Source organism: Gorilla gorilla, chromosome 12 (genome assembly GCF_029281585.2).
Source record: "Gorilla gorilla gorilla isolate KB3781 chromosome 12, NHGRI_mGorGor1-v2.1_pri, whole genome shotgun sequence".
NCBI classification, from domain to species: Eukaryota; Metazoa; Chordata; class Mammalia; order Primates; family Hominidae; genus Gorilla; species Gorilla gorilla.
Window position 1 is genome coordinate 87697625 of NC_073236.2, and position 18521 is coordinate 87716145.

General features: G+C 32.9%; 1 long non-coding RNA gene across 1 annotated transcript in view; it reads right to left on the reverse strand.

The window, feature by feature from the left end:
• Positions 1-18521, reverse strand: part of LOC134756793 (uncharacterized) — a 1394997-nt gene that overhangs the window by 287078 nt on the left and 1089398 nt on the right. The window lies entirely within an intron of this gene.

Genomic DNA, 18521 nt, shown 5'->3' on the forward strand with positions numbered 1-18521 from the left:
CTAAGTCCCAACTGTCTGTCTGTCTATCTACATACATACACACATATATATACGTTTAATTATCTAATGTAATAATTGTAATTATAATTTAAATAACCCACCAAACACAAAATACTTATGTGAAAATATAACAAATATGTGTAGGATCTGTACGCTGAAAACTACAAACCACGATGAGAAAAAGCAAAGAATGACCAAATGAGAAAAGAGATATCCTATCCTGGATCAAAAGAATCAACCCAATCCCACTCAAAATTCTAGCAGAATATTATGTAGATATTAATAAGTTTATTCTAAGATTAATATAACAAAGCAAATAGAAAAGCTAAACTAAATTGAAAAGGAGAATAAAGCTGAAGGATTTATATTACTCAATTTTAATACTTAATAAAAAATTACAACAATCAAGACAGTATAACATTGGGGAAAGGAAAGATACATTGGTCAATGGTATAGAATACAGCCCAGAAATAGGTTCATGCTTAAATGAGTTTTGACAAAGTTGAAAAGCTGAATCAATGGAGACAGGATAGTCTTTTCAACAAATGTTGCTGAAAAAATAGGGCATCCATATCATAAAAATGAACCTCATTTCATAATTCACACTGCATCTCAAACTTAACTCAAAATGAGTTAAGTGTAAATCCTAAATATAAGTTGTAAAGTTATAAAACTTCTAGAAGGAAATACAGGATAAAATCTTCGTCAACTGGAATTAGAGTTAGGCAATGACTGAATCACAATCTATTAAAAGCTGATAAATCAAAAGTTGATAAATATTTTTGCTCTGTGACAAGCCATAAAACAGGAGAAGATATTTGCAAACATTTACCTGCTAGGTAACTCTTATCCAGAAAATTAGAAGAATATTGAAAACTTGATGTTAATAAAATATCTCTATTAAAAAATAGACAAAACAGTTGAGCAGATATTTCACCAAAAAGCTATTCTGATGACAAGTAAGATTTGCATTATGAATATAAATAGCATAAAATAAAACCTGACAATATCAACTGCTGGCAAGGCTGTAGAGCAAAGGTAACTATTATTTATTGCTCTTCGGTAAACAACATCTTATAGCCACTTTGAAAAAGGGTTTGGCAATATTTTAGATTTAAACATACAGCTACTAATAGCTTAGCAATTCCATTCCCAGTTATTTACCCAAAATAAATGAAAACTTACTTAAAAAAAAAAAAACTTTATGTATATGTTCACAGTAATTTTATTCAAAGTTGCCCAAACTAGAAACCATCCAAATGTCTTTTATCAGTTAAATGGATTTCTGATAGATGCATGCAACAGATTAGTACTCAGCAATACAAATGCACAAACTACTACAATAGGCAAACTGATGGGTAATTATGAAATGCATTATGCTAAGAAACAGAAGAATCAAAGTTTACATTCTGTCTGATTCCGTGTATAAGAGACTCTAAAAATAATTATAATTATAGAACATTTAAAGGTCAGTTATTGCAAGGGATGGGGGATGGAGATGAGTCACTACAGTGATATGAGAGAATTGTGAGGGGTGATGGAACTGCTTTATATCTTGATTATTGTGGTAGTTACGTCACTATATGCCTTTTTCAAAATCATAAGAACTTACATCAAAAAGTGACTTATTGTATATTAACATGAATGAAATTAATAAAAAACCGATCTACATTTTAATGTTAAGAAGCTAAGAGAAGAAAAATTAATTCAAAATAAGTAGAAGGAAATCATAATAAATATAAGAGAAAAACAATGAATAGAAAAACAAAAGAAAATCAATCAAAAACAATCCAAAGCCTGATGTTTTAAAAGATTAATAAAACTGACAAAATATTCAATGGACATTTTACAGTAAAATGAGATGGGAGGCAACAGAGAGAGGACAGAGAGAGAAAGAAAGAGAGAGTGATAGAGAGCATGAATACAAACACTGTTATGAGGAGTTAAATAGGGGTTATCACTGCATAGCCTAGGGATATTAAAAGGATAAAAAACCAATATCATAAACAAGTTTATAATAATAAATGTAAAACACTAAAGTTATACCAATAGATTGAAAACATAATTCCTTGAGACACTTTACTAAAGCTGACAGAAGAAACATAAAATATGAATAGCCCTAATTTACTGAGTAAATTAAATTCATAATTAAAAACTTTATTATAAAGAAAACTTCAGATGGATTCACAGGAGAATTTTATCAAACTTTTAACGAGAATATAATAATAATGATACTGTGCAGCATCTGTTAGAAAATAAAGGAGGTAACACTTCACAATTTATTTTATGAGGCTAACAACCCTGGTATCAAACTTGACTATAAAATTAAAATAATATTATAGACCAATACCATTAATATAAATAGATTCCTTAATTCTTAAACAATATTATCATATCGAGTAGAGTTACGTGTAAAAGAAACAAGAACAAGACATCACGACAAAATGAGGTTAACGTCAGGAATATAAGTTTAATTTAACATTCAAAATAATCCGAGTAATTCACCATAATAACAAAGTGAAGTTGAAATACCAAGTGATCATCTCAAAGATTCAAAAACATTTTCAACAAAATTCAAAATCTTAGTTTGGATGGCATTGAACAGTTCAGTATTAAATATGTTATAGCTGTGACTTTTCCACAGATGTCTTTTATGTGATTTGGAAATTTTGCTTTTATATCTAGTGTTTTGAAAGGTTATATTATGAAAATGTATTCAATTAAGTAAAAATATGACATTTGTATACCTCGCAGCAGTGTGCCCTTATAGGTTAAAGAACAGCAGGGAGGAAAATAAATGCAAAGTTCATCAAAAGGTCTGTTTCAAATAAAGATTAGCACTATCCAATAGAACTAACTTCCTGCAATGATGTAAATGTTGTATAGTAACCACTGTTCAGTACGCTAGCTGCTAGTCATTGGGGATTATTGAGCCACTGAAATATACCTAATGAATTTAAGAAATGGAATTTCAAATTTAATTTAATTGATTTAAATTCAATCCAATTTATTTTATTTTTTAGTGAGTAAAGATTGTGAAAATCAAAATATGTTTGTATTTATAATAAATTCCCTCAGAAATTGTTCATACCACATGTCACACTGTCAAATGTGGCCTTTGATCACCATGCTTCATATACCATTTATAATTTCTCTCTGTATAGACCACCACGAAATAGTAAAAAGAATAAATTAGATTTGCACACATATACATATATACCCACATGTAATACATGTAACTGCTGTTGGAGAAATATTAGATAATTTGTCTCTTTATGTTTAGCTGAACTTTTAAAAAATATTGGATTTGCTTTAGACAAAATAAAGGCCAAACATTATCTAAACTTTGCCTTATACAACACTTTGCTGATTCCAAGGTGCATCTATGTTCTTACTGATCTTACTAAAGAAAAATAAAATTGTATAAACAAAATGACATTTCAAGAAAAGTGCTTGGTAAACCCCATATTTCTGCTATCAACACTTTTTGTTCCAGTAGAACCTTCCTTTGGTAATCGGAAGTCAAATCAAAATCATCTGAACCTCTTTGTTTAGAAAGTAAATAAATCAACAATGTCATACTGTTACTACTTTTTATTTTAATTTTTCAGATTTTATTATATTTCCCCAAGTTGAAAACAGCATATCTGCAAAATCTGTAACATTTTCCCTTGCTTACTGCATAAAGCAAGTGAATGCTTCAAAATATATGCTGAGCAATCCCCAGATGCTTCCTTCAATGCATCCTATTTTGTAATATTTTTCAAAAAGGTCATCAGTCTACAAGAAAGAGAGAAAGCCTTCCTGATTTTCTTGTCTTGACTTGGCATTAGCAGTCACACTGTCAAATGTGGCCTTTGGAGAGAGTTTTAACCTAGTAGAAAACAGGCAGTGCAGCTGGAGCCTGTATGGAGGAAGTCATTTGATGAGCAGGTCTGGAACAGAAAAGAAATCTTTTCTCTGCCTACTTCTCTGAAAGATTCTTTACATGTCAATTTTTTACTTTCATTTAGAAAGATAATTAACAATGAAGTGAATATATTCATTCGGCAATTACAGTCATTATGCAAATGCATAAATTTAAAATAATTAGAACTTACCTCTTGCTTTAGTCTACTCTATTGTTCATTAATTTGAGGGTGATAAAAAAAGGAAGCATTGGAATAGCAAAAAAGACAAGCCGAACATTCAGGTTTGCATTCTGTGTCCTCTGTTCATATTAAAAATGAGATCATCACCATTTTGAAAACCTTGGTTTTGAAAAAATATTATATAAAATAGACAAGTGGTGAGTATTATCAGGGAAATTATCTCTGTGTAAAGCTGATACCTTGATGAACAATTTTTTTGTTTGCTTGTCTTCGGTTTGTTTGCTTCAATAATGCAAGTGTTTCTCTTTTTTTTCTAAATAGGTTTTTTTTTCTTCTCAACTTTTATCTAAATAGGTTTTTATTCTTAGATTTGGTATTAAAACTCATAAACATATTTTACAATATTTTTTCTTCTCTTCTGTATATATTACATTTACAAAAATATAAAATTGATAATATACTGATGAGAGTAGATATAGGAGAGAATGGTCAGAGAGAAAAGGAAAGAGTAAGTATTGACAACTCTTATGAAGAGTTATTCTGTAAAGGTGAGCAAATTAGTGAGACTAGAATGAGATTATGAGATCTTTATTTTAAATGTTGGGACTCTATACTGTGTTTAATATTAGTGCAAATAATAAAGTAGAAAGTAAAAGAATTACACTAAAGGTGAGATTAGGGAGGAACAAGGTCCTGGAGAAGGCGAGTGTGGATAGATTCTATCTACAGATACTGCTGCAAAAATGGAGGATTTGATTCTAGATAGTCGCATGACACAGCTTCTTCATTTAAACAGAGAGAAGGTTAAAATATGTGCGCTCAGATTCGGGTTGGCTGACAGATGTACAATGTTAGTTATGTTGAGGTACTATGCAGATAAACAGCAGTGTTGAAGAGAGTAGAAGAAATACTGGAGGTTTTCAGAAAGGGAGAGATGTCAAATAATCTTAAAGAATGTGACATTGAAATGATTAGCATTATATGGAACCCCTGTAGGCATTTTTGTAGGTTTATTTGGAGTTTCTTTCTCATAAATCCAATGAATCTCTTGTCAGGGACAACAATTTTTCCATGTTGGCCAATTGACAGTCTTTGTTCATTATTCATCCTTTCATGCCATGCTAAATAAAATCAAAACCATTACATGGCCTTATATATATATCATTTGTCTTGGTTTACTTCACTAGCACCCCCTTCCCTATTATTTACATGGGTTTCTCACCCTTGTTAGTCAGTTCTATCTTCTAATGTCCCTTTATCAGAAGTCTGTAACTGACTGGTATGAAATAGCACCTTTCCTCAAAACTTCAATCTTTATCCCATTTCTTAATGCTATTTTTTTCCTTCTTTCATTATTACTGTCTGGTATGACAGTGATATATGACTGTATATGACATACACTTAAGTAATTTGTTTATTACCAGTCTTCTACACTAGAATGTAGATAAACGAGGGAAGGGAATTTATTTCTTTCATTTATTAATGTATTTCCCAAAGCTGAAAGCTGTACTTTACAAATAGTAGGTCTCAAATATTCTTGTTGAATAAATAAATTTTATCATAAATCCTCAACATTTCTCTATTACAATGCATAATTACTTTGCAAACAAAAGTTATTTGGGTCTGATTTTATTTTTATGTCTACACTATATAGCTATATACTATTACAGTGTGATTTATTACATTTTATTAAAAGAGAGCTTGTATAAAATGTGCTTAGTAGGAGCTTGAAAAGCATCAGTTGGATGGATTGTTGATATTATACTTTCTTTACCATTGTTCTCACTTATTGTAAAAGGATAATTTTTTTCTGATCTACTTTGGCAAAGGTTTCATGAGCCACTTGAATAACTATTGTGATGTTATTGATCTTATCTATTTATACATGCTTGGAATTTTTCAATTTATGAAATTGTATTTGTATATTAACTTCTCATAAATGTTTGTATTTGGAAATGTCAGTATCTCCAGAGGAGTTGATAGCAGGCGGAAAATTTTTGTATCATTGAATGTAGTATTAGTAGTAGTTATTCTTCACGGAAAAACTAATATAAAACCACATGTGAGCTAAAGTATCTATTCTACTGCCAGGCTTCAATATGTGTATGACATTTTCTGTGCACTGAGAAAGGAAAGGGTTGAGTGAATTAATCAATTAATAGATGCTTGTTGAATGAAAGAGCAAAAATACTATAGGTTTTATCTGGTAAAAATTCTATAGAGTTACTTTCTCTCTCGCACAGAATTTGGCATAATTAAATATTATACTATAACCTTCTCTGATTAAAATAAAGTTTACCAAGAACTAATTCTATTTCTCGTTCTTTATGTTTGTAATAACTCTTTTTTGTTATTTTAATGCTATCTATATTATTCAACTTTAGAAATGGCTTATTTTGAATTTTACTAGCATATAGCTTAAAATATGTTGCATATTATTATGTGATAACAAGTTGGAATTTATCTTTTTTCAAACTTTAAGCTAAGGAATAGCTTCCTTTTTATAATTTTTCAAGAACATAACTAGCTTGTTCTTGTTAAGAACTGTGAAAAGGCTGAGACTTTACCCTACTTACAAGCTAACAAGTTAGCCTGCAACAGGCTTTCAAAAGAACCATGAGTCAGAGATGAAGGAGAGAATATCACTCATAGAAACTGCATCAGACTATCAGTATTTTTGTGCCAGTTTCCTATGCCCTAAATCTCACAAGGCAACTCAAAGAGGGACAAACGACACCTACACATGCAATGAGTTACATTATAGAAGATGAATGCCAAGATTAAGAAATAAAAACTTTTATAACAGGCAGTAAGCGTACCTGCCCTTTGCCCAGAGGGAGACACCATCTCTGTCTTCCAAGGCTGTAATCAAATCTGGCTTTAGCTTTGGAGAAATACATTATTTCTGTCTTCTAAGACTGTTTACTATACAAATATAGTAAAGTATTTTAAAATGTCACTCAACTATAGGCAGCCAGTGCCTCTCTTCCAAGTTCTGGAGACAGACATAAGAGATTCATGAAAAATTGTTTCCCAAGAGTTCTTTAAGCATGCTAGTCAATATCCCCAAGTGTAGCCTGGGCCTGTTGTGATTCTGCATGTAAGAGAATTTGCTTCCTGGACTTTTAAATATCAAACATTCTGCCTAGTTTACAAATCAAAGTTCACAAAAAGTTTAAGAGAAAATTGTCTACTCTCCATTGTGGTTACTATTTAGAAATAACTTGGTTGATTCAAGTGTCTTAAACAAAAATTGTTTATTACTGTTTTTTTTTGCAAACGCTGGGTTCTTCTGCTGACACAAGAAAGCAGATATGGGCTTTTGCAGATACCCAGATCTAACAACAAAACTGATGATTGTAAATCTGAACTTGCTCATTTGAACTTAATTGAATTAAGTCACTGGTCTGAAATAGAGAAATCCATAATGTATTCTAGAATTTGCATCACTGGACTTATTAAAAAAATCTACAGATTCAAATGAAATAATGTATTCATATTAAGATATTAAATAATCAACTCTCCACATTTGGATGGAAACCACTATGCTTTGAGGCCACTAAGCACCAAAGTATGGCATTGATCTTTTGTTCCCTTGGTGGCTGACTCGTTTGTCTGTAATTTTCTTTGACATCTTAAGAATCTTTAAAAATAGAAAAATTGTCCCTTCAGAAGATGATGAAGATCAAAGTTTGATGATGTATGTAATGTGTTTTTAGTATCTACTGTGGTACATTGAACTATATTATCATTCTGATGACAATAATGAAAGAAAAATGGGTACAACTTTAGCGTACATTTTTACAAGGCACATTGTTTTGTTTTTTTAATGTTTCATCTCTTTTTTATTACATCTCTTTCATTTCATCTATTATATTATTTATTTCTTCATCTTTTATAATATGACAGCAAGATTATCATCAGCTTCGCTTTGGAGAAAAAAACTATGTGTTATATAGGGGTTAAGAACAAAGCATAGAGGGGTTAAGATGCATATCCAATGTCAAACAACCAGAAAGGAGTAAAATGACAGTCTGCTTATAGAAAGCACTACCTCAACCTCCATGCTCTTGTCACAGAAGAGCAAAAATTTCGATTGATGGCCTCCAGGTGTGCTAAAAAAAATTCAGCTTGACAACCAGACACACTTTTTCAGAGCAATGCAAGAAATAATTATGATAAAGTAATTTTCCCTGAATTACTGGATATCTCAATGCTATACAGTCATTTTTGTGGCAGAATCTGGAAAAAATTAAGCACTGTCTATTTAATCTGTCACAGGGATCATGTTTCATTAAAGTACACTTGCTGTCAGTTACTATGCTAGGAATACTTTCTAACAGATTGAACTGTGGTTTCAGCTAATTTTAATGAAACTCATTCTAAATAAATCCAAACTCCTAAAGCATAAATTAGGAGATGATGAATTAGCTCATAAAAAAGATTCTTACTTTATCAAACCACTTACTAGAAGGTTACACTAAGTGGATGACTCTCCTCTTAGCTTTAGAGTAAACTTGATTTTACTTAGTAATATAGACACAGCAGATTTTGTAAAATGTGTGCATATGTGTTTCATTTTCTAAATGATTAGATTCACAACGTGGTTGGCTAGCCCTTGAAAACATTTGTATAAACCCCTAATTTTACATCTCAACAAAACTACAAAGTTAAATATCAGAAAGTCACTTCTGTATTCTTACCGATTGTTTCTCCCTGAAGAATCTATCAATTACTGAAACAATTGATTTAATGTAATTATAGGCATACAATTTTATATATTTTGTAAATTGGCTGCATATAACTGTAGAATTGTTATAACTTACTATAAACTGGTGTTTAAACTTTTTATTACGATGAAGTTACTCTCTTCTTCTCCAGTAATACCTTTTTTCTTCAGTGTCAACTTATCTATTTGTATTGTTCCACCATTTGTTTTGTTGTTGTTAATTTTTCCCTGCTTGTAGCTTTTCTACACCACTATATTTCATTCTGTGTCTGGCAAAAACATATGTTAAGATAAGAATTATATTATAATATTGCCATTTACAGTCTTGTCAATCTATATCTTCTGACAGGATAGTTTAGCCCAATTGAGAAAAACTACTGATATTCTAATTTTAAAAAATTCAATTCTATCATCTATTTGTATATTCCTTTATTACTTATTTTGGGCTGCAATTTTAAAAAATGCTTAAATTAAAATGTTAACTTTCATATAAAATGTATAATTCGATTATAACTTCAAAGTAAAACATTGCATTTCTAATGAGTTATTTTATAAATATGCTTGCTTTTTTGTGATAGTCTTTTTAAAATTTCACTCTGCATGAAAAATGTCCTCATCCTCTACCCTTTTTATTTTTTCAAAAACTAATAAGCCTACCTAAGATTTGAATCTGATCATTTTAATATTTGCAGCCAATTTGGGTTGATTTTTGTGCGATTTATTTTCTTGCTCTTGTTGATTGTATGTCTTCCTATGACACCTCTGGCTCTGCTTCTGTATACAGCCAAAACTGAAATGAGAAGTTTTCTAACACTCTTCCTCAGAGGTATATACTACTTTATATGCCACTGAAAGTGATTGCTGTTCCAGGATCTTGTATTCTATTGGAGTCTCAAATTTGCCTTTCTAACTGTCTCATACCTAGGCTTACTTGTTTTCATTTCTTTTATGTGACTCATTAAATCTGAAACTGTAAACAAATATACACACATAATTTGTTGACCTCATGACATATTTACCTAGGTCTGTTTTTTTGTTTAATTATGTTAGCAAATTTATTACTCTAATGTTGATAAGAAGTTGCCTAGCATACTTAAAGAGTACCTCAGAATCTCACATCCCAGTTCAGATGATTGTCCTTTTAAATCACCTATCCATGTTATAATATGGTTTTTCAAATCAGGGAGATTGTGAAAGTCAATTATTCCAGTTCCTTGGAAGAGAGGAGAAACCTTGAACCATTTTTTCTTATTCTTACTCTGATCATGTTGGAGAATAAAAGAGCATCATCATTCTCTGAACAGCTTTATCTCCACTTATTTTGTTCTGCTTTATGATACTGCTTGCATTGTTATAGTAAACCATAATTAAATGTTCTTATAAATGTGCTTAATATTTTATGTTTATAAAGATTGTCTAACTAGATGATAAACTTAATGACAAAAGTGATGAGAGTGCTACATCTTCTTATAGTCCCCAAGATCATGCCTTACAGATTTGGGATACTTAACAAATACTTGTAGCTAATGCACATATTCTAATTTTATAATTCAACATACATAAAGACTATATCACTTATTGTCTTCTAAAATAAGATAAAGTCAAGCTATTCAGTCTTCTTCACACTATTCAAATATCAGCGTTGCTACTATTTCACTAGTTTCTAATTTTTTCAAGTTTTTTTAGTATGTAGAAATTATAAGAGACTTCATACTCCAATAAGTATAGCAGTATGCCAAGTGCAACAAAAAGATTATTTTCTGGCTCTTGGGCACTGAATTCCTGTCATACATTTTATAATCTTGTTAACACTGTACAACAGCATGGCTGATTGACAAGATATTGTTGGTCAGTGGCCCAAAATGTGTTAGCAGTATACTTTGGTCAGATGAGTCATTTTCTATACTGACATTTTCTTCTGTCACTATCCACCACACACACATAAACACACAGATTTATGGTAAATAGCACATCTCTGTTCTGAGACTGGTGAATGAGACCAGTAAAAGAAACAAAAATGAACTACTGGAATGACAGAACCAAAAACAAAAAAAAATGTGGTTTTAAGAAGGTTAAGAGAGAATTGAATTTTGAACAGATACTGTAAGACAATTCAAATACATTTACTAGGATGAGATTTAAGCACATGTCATTTTAAATTGTAGTTTAGTGGCCTCATTTATAGCCATTTTTTGGCATACTGAGGTAGAAAATAAAATAGCCATTAGTTGGATACTAAATACTAAATGGAAATTATGGTAGAGTACTATGTCAAGATATTTGGCTAAAGAAAAAAAAGTGCTTCAAGGAAAAGCATCATTGCTAAAGACTTTTTTAAAATTGTGTTTGTTGACCTAGGAAAAAGATCCAAAAGGCAGATAAAAAATGAAGATTGGAAAGACACAATTAATGAGTTATTCTAAAAGCATGTGAAGGCATTGGATCCATGGCATATGAGGAGGGACTATGACTAGAAAGAATAAAAATATCATTCCCTTGGAAAAGTAGAACAGGTGTCATCAGAGATATTGTTTTTCAGATTGAATTTGAAGAAATGTATGAGAGAATAATATGAAAGTTTTTATTTTTAAAAATTTTTAAGCAGCTTCGTCTGCTAAAACTGAAGGGTAAACATGTTGTATACGGAACATCTTGCCAAAACATCTAGAAAAATGGACAAATATTTTCAGATACAAAACATCCAGAAAACTAGAAAATAATTTCAGATATTGGACAGCACTGCTTTCTCGTGTTGAGAGAAAGGAAACAAACAAGTTGAGTCCCCGTATTGCCCTGGCATTGCACATTCTGGATCTCTGATGAGGGTGGAATTCTCCAAGCACAGAATGAATGCACAGGGTTGTGGAGATAGTGATTAGGGTATTTGAGGAGTCTGTGATTTGTAGAACAGTGTTAGGAGAAGAGGAAGCTATGCAGACATTTAAGCCCTAGAAATGTGCATAAGGATCATTTTGAGTAATTGCTGAATACTATGATGTGCCAAGTGAAACTCAGTTGGGTTGGATAAACAATGACCAGCAAATATTATGCTGAATGGTTTCTAAATTTTACCCAAAGTTGGGAAACGTTAAATTTTCAATCACCCAGACTGGAGAGTTTTTGTTGATCATCAGGCATATGCAATCCAGACTACAGAAGGAAACCACCACAGTGGTGGAGCTTAACTACCACTAAAGAACTGCCTTTACAGAGCTTTTGGTTGTTGGGTTTTTTTGGTCATTGTTGTTGTTTGTTTTTGTTTTTGTTTTTAGATAGGGCCTTGCTTTGTTGCCCAGGTTGGAGTGTAGTGGCACACTCTCAGCTCACTGCAGCCTCAACTTCCCAGGTTCAAGTGATCTTCCCATTTTAGCCTCCCAAGTAGCTGGAACCACAGTTGTGTACCACCATACCTGGCTCATTTTTTATATTTTTTTGTGGAGATGGGGTTTCACCATGTTGCCCAGGCTGGTCTTGAACTCCTGAGCTCAAGTGATTTGCCTGCTTTGGCCTTAGAAAGTACTGGGATTACAGGCATGAGCCACCACACCTGGCCCCTAACAGAGTTTAAAAACAGACTTCAAAAGCAGATTGAGTCCCACATAGCTTGACAGCCTGCCAGGATAAAATTGAAACTCTTAGAATGAAGTCAATAAAACCCAGATATTCAACAAGATAAAGTTCTAAATATGAAATATACACACAAAATTACCAGGCATTCCCAAAAGCAAGAAAACGTGACTCACTGCCAAGAGAAAAACTATTCAATAAAACCAGATCTTATGATGACAGGATTAGCAGACAAAGATGTTGTGGTAGTAATTATAACTTCAAGTGTTTAAAGGCAAATAATGAGGAGAAATATGGAAGATATAAAAAAGCTAAAAGGACCTCTCAATATGAAAACTAAAATCTTAAATAGCTGGTTTGAATTAAAAGCACATTAGACACTCTAGATAAATAAAACAATAAAACACTCTAGATAAATAAAACAATGTCCAGCACTCTAATATATGTGCAAATAAAATCTCTGAATGACATAGGGAGTAGAAAAATATTTGAAAAAATAGTTGCCAAATATTTTCCAAAAATTTTTTTTTTTTTTTTGAGGCAGAGTCTCGCTCTGTTCCCCAGGCAGGAGCACAGTGGCATGATCTTGGCTCACTGCAAGCTCCACCTCCTGGGTTCATGCCATTCTCTTGCCTCAGCCTCCTGAGTAGCTGGGACTACAGGCCCCTGCCACCATGCCCGGCTAATTTTTTGTATTTTTCGTAGAGACAGGGTTTCACCATGTTAGCCAGGATGGTCTCGATCTCCTGACCTTGTGATTCACCCACCTCAGCCTCCCAAAGTGCTGGGATTACAGGCATGAGCCACCACACCCGGCCCTTCCAAATTTATATGTGAACTGTTAACCCAGAGATTCAGGACCTCACTGAGCTCTACTGAAAATAACAAAAAACACACAATAATAAAATAGATAAATATCTGTAATTTTTTAAAAAATCATAAACCACTAAGAGAAGAAAGAAACATTTTATATAGCAGAAAAAAAAGAAATTTTTGTAGTCCAGATTATGGAAAAACATCTTTAAAGATGTTTAAGGTAAACAAAAACAAATAAAAAATTTATAGTAAGTTGACAGAGCATAATTATAAAAATGTAATTCTATACACAGCCAAATTATTCAAAAATAAAGGTAAAACAGATTTTTACAAAAGAAGATGAAATAACTTATAACCATTAGACCTATGCTAAAAATATGTTAAAGGAAGTTCTTCAATCAATGGAAAATGATACTAAATATAAATGTGGATATTAACAAATGAATAAAGAATAAAGAAAGATAAACGTAGTATATGCAATGACAATTTCCACTTAAAAATAGAGAAATATCATTTATAAGCCAATAGTTGACCTAAAATGAAATTTTTAAATATGCTGAGTATCTTTTTGAAAATCATAGAGAAAGGAAAAACAGAAAAGGACAGATGGGGAAAACAGCATACATATTAATTTGCTACGACTGCCATAATAAATACCACAGACTAGGTGACTTAAACAACAGAAATTTATATTCTTGCAATTCTAGAGGCTGAAACTTCAAAAAGAAGGGGCCAGCAGAATTGATTGCTTCTGAGGCTTCTCTCTGTGGCTTACATATGGCCACCCTCTTGCTATGTCCTCACATTGCCTTTTCTTTGTGTGTGCATGGACTGAGTGTCTCTTCCTCTTCTTATGAGAACACCAACCCTATTGGATTACGGCCTCAACCTATGACATCACTTAATCTTAATTAGCTCTTTCCTTTCTTTTTTCTTTCTTTCTTTTTTTTTTTTTTGAGACGGAGTCTCGCTCTGTCGCCCAGGCTGGAGTACAGTGGCGCAGTCTCAGCTCGCTGCAAGCTCCACCTCCTGGGTTCACGCCATTGTCCTGCCTCAGCCTCCAGAGTAGCTGGGACTACAGGCGCCCGCCACCACACCCGGCTAATTTTTTTTTGTTTTTTTTTTTTTGTATTTTTAGTAGAGACGGGGTTTTACCGTGTTAGCCAGGATGGTCTCGATTTCCTGACCTCGTGATCCGCCTGCCTTGGCCTCGCGAAGTGCTGGGATTACGGGCGTGAGCCACCGCGCCCGGCCAGCTCTTTACTTTCAGTTTCCAAATTCAGTCACATTGGAGGCTGTGGCTTCAACATGTAAATTTTCAGGAATACCAATTTAGTTTATAACACTGTATAATTAGAGTGTAAGTTTAAGGCTAATCTTAATAATTATTAAAGAAAATAATATTACACTACATCATTGTTAGTTATTAGTGATATTAGGCACTACAATTAAAGGCACAGACCTGACACTGGACAAAGAGAAATAGTAACTATATGCCATCTTCAAGAAAGTTGGTTTAAATAGAATACCAATTCTATATATTTTTGCAGTCAATGCAAAAATTTTAAAATATATGAAACAAAAATGAATAAAATCTAATAACAAAATAGAGAAATCTACAAACATAGTTGAACACACTGATATTTATATATCAATAACTGATAGAATGAGCAGGTAAGTTAATAATAAATAGAAATGTTTTACAATATATCATCTGCCATAGCCAATTCACATTTATTGAGCACTTCAACCAACTATGGAAAAAAGCTTTCTAGGCCACAAAATGAATATAGATCAATTTAAAATAATTAAAATAATACATAATGTAATCTCTGATAACATTGGAATTAAATAGAAAACATTAACAGTAAAATATATAGAAACCTGCAAGTATTTGAAAATTAAATAACAGAATCTTAAAGAGAAGGAAAATTAGAAAATAGGATCAAAATGAAAATGCAACACTTTTTTGTAATAGAATTAAAGTACTGCTTAGAGAAGAAAAATTTGGCTTTATATACTTATATTTTTTAAAAAAGATTAACATTCAAGATAACAGGCATGAAGAACTCCCCTGACCCACTTTCCAGTAAAACAAGCAAAACTGGTGAATACTACTTTTTAAAAAACTAACAATTTAAAGTCTCTGGAAACGTTTTAAAAGCATGATCCAAATAAAGACACATTATTTCCAGAAACTCTGCTAAATATCAGTAAGAACAATGAGAATGCATGAGCCATGACCTATTCTCCCTGACTTTCCCAGGCTGGCTTGATAAAGGCTCCAAGTGAGTGCAAATAATCAAGAAGATGGGGGCTCTCTCCCCTCTCAGTCCTTAGGAAAGCTTACTGTATCTCACTGGGTGGGATGGGTTATCAATATTCCTCATCCCTTCAATTCCATGTTGAAGAGGCCACATTCCTAGTGAATGTGGTCAAGAGGTTGAAGGCTACCTTCCTCTACCCAGCTTCTAACCATGGAGTATAGAATGTATCCCAACTGGAATGGACTGAAAATCTTGGAGTCTTGGCGTCCATCACTCCAGGTTGCTCTTAGAGCAGAGGTCCAACACCATAAAAGGCAAAATGAGAAGATCAGAGGGTACCTCACTGCTTAGGGACCAGAGTAGTGTCTCAGAGAGGCTGCCAGGGAGAAAAGCAGTTCATAAGCAAAGGGAATGTCAAGGTTTTCCCTAAATAACTTGATTAGTGTTGAAACATGCTGTGGGAAGTTCAAGTCTAGGCATGTTCTCAAAAACAATACCCCTTGTTTCGTAAAAGTAATCAGGTAAACCATATGCCAGCTAGTTAACCAGAGAGAACTAGGGGAGGCGCCAGTGAAAAAGAGCCCTCCTGAGGACAGAACAAATTCAAAGACTGGTTTTAAAAACTATCCCTGTACAAACATAATTTTATCATACTGCTGAAAAATTTATACCCTGGTGTACTGTAGAAAATAAAGCAATCAGCTGGTAATTAGCAGAGCTTAGTGTGCATGGTGTACTATCAATTTTGATACATAGCTTTATTGGGAGATCATAAAAAAGAGACACTCAGAAAAATCCTGCTAAAACCACTGTCCTTCTAGGGTAACTGTGTGTATGCCAAAGGCTGCACCCTCTGAGAGGTAACACCAAAGATGTCACACTATGAGGGAAATAGAATTTAATAAAATTGTTTAGGGAAATCAAACAACAAGGAGCAAAACAATAAAAATGAGCCAAGAGAGTAGGAGATAAATTAGTATCCAGAGTTGTTGCAATACATTATTTAAATGTTTCATTTTTAACAAAAAAGTTGATAATCCGTAAGGAAATAGAATTGTGTGACTCATACACAGAAAAAAATCAAGCTACAAAAAATGCAAGTAGAGAGGCCAAGTAAAATTAACAGAGAAAAGAATAAAAGAATCGTTATAAATAATTTTTAAAAAATAAGAAAAAAACATGATGATATGGTTTGGCTGTGCTGCCACCTGAAATCTCATCTTGAATTGTAATACCCATAATCCCCGTAATGCCCATGTGTCAAGTGCAGGAAAAGTTAGAGGTAATCGGATCATGAAGGCAGTTTACCCTATGCTGTTCTCATGATAGTGACTCTGAGATCTGATGGTTTTATAAGCATCTGGCATTTTCCCTGCTTGCACTCACTCTATCCTGCCGCCCTGTGAAGAAAGTCACTGCTTCACCTTTGCTTTCCGTCGTAACTGTAAGTTTCGTGAGGCCTCCCCAGCTATGTGAAACTGTGAGTCAATTAAACCTCTTTCCTTTATAAATTACCCAGTCTCGGGTATTTCTTCATACCAGTGTGAGAACAGACTAATACATATGATTTAGCAAACTTTAAAGATGCAAACAGATTAAAAATAAAATATAGAAAGCAATACATGATTCAAAGAGCAACCATAAGAAAGCTAAAGTATTAACTTTAAGAAAGCTAAGTATTAAAATTTAAACTAAACTATTATCAGACAAAATAATTTAAAACAAACAAAATTTACCAGAAATGTAATTGACAAATGCTGAAAGTTGTGTGAAGAACTCTGGGAATTAAAAACTTCAGTGAGAACGAGTTATGGGCACTGGGGGCACATTTGTCAGCTTCATCTCCAGGAGCTCTACTAGGTTCTTACAGTGAATATTGCAAAAATAATATCTTTATGCTTCCAGCAGGGGGAAAAGAAAAGGAATTATTTTCAGATATGCCAGGGCACTCTGTTCTTTTTAACTAGATCTGCCCTCAGGAGAAGTTACTTAACCAGACCCTGAGGTGCTGAGGTTTCCTCAGAACCTAACTGACCTGGGGAAAGGGAAATAATTCCAGATCCATCTAGCCTTCCACAAGGAATAAGAACACCCAACTCCAGACCACTGTAGCCATCCTGTCCCAACCAAGGGGCACGGTGTGGAGTGATGAGAAACTCAGAAGCACATGTGAAACTCACACTCTAGAAGTATAGGCTCACTAAAAGTCATATGTCTAATAATAAGGCTATAGAACATGTCCATTACCTCCACCACACACCTTTTAAAAGGAGGAAAAAAAAGAAAAAAAAACCTCTAATTGAAAAAGACACAGAAAGCTTCAAAAACCGACTTAGATATTGCAGGAATGTAGAAATTATCAGACTGGGAATTAAAGCGACTATGAACTAAAGAAGACCACATATGAGAACAGATGGATAAAAAAATCCAAGCATATAAGAACAGATGGATAAAGAGATAGATAAAAACAGTTTTAAAAGAACCAAAAATAAATGCTAGAGATCGGAAAGTATAACGGAAATAAAGAATGCCTATGATGAGATCATTAGAAGACTGGACATGGCTGAGGAACTGATCTCTGAGTTTGAGGATATCTCAATATAAAATTCCAAAATTAAAAAGCAAACCAAAAAAAAAAAAGGCAAAAAAAAGCCACAGATATCCACAAACTGTAGCATAACTACAGAAGATGTGGCATAACTACAGAAGATGTATCATAAACATAGTGAGAATATTAGAAGAGAGAAAGAAATAGAAAAAGTATTTGAAACGTTAACAACTGAAAATTTCCCCAAATTAATGTCAGACACCAAACCACAGATCCAAGAAACTTAGAGAGCAGCAATCTGGATAAGTGTCAAAAAAAATATACCTATGCATATTATTGTCAAACTATAAAAATCAAGAATAAAAAATAAATTCCTGGAAGAAGACAGAGATGGGGGAAAATGCCATATCTATAGAGGAGCAAAGATAATAATTACACCCATCTTCTCTTCAGAAGCAATAAAAGCAGAAGAGAGTGGACTGAAATGTTTAAAGTGTTGAAAT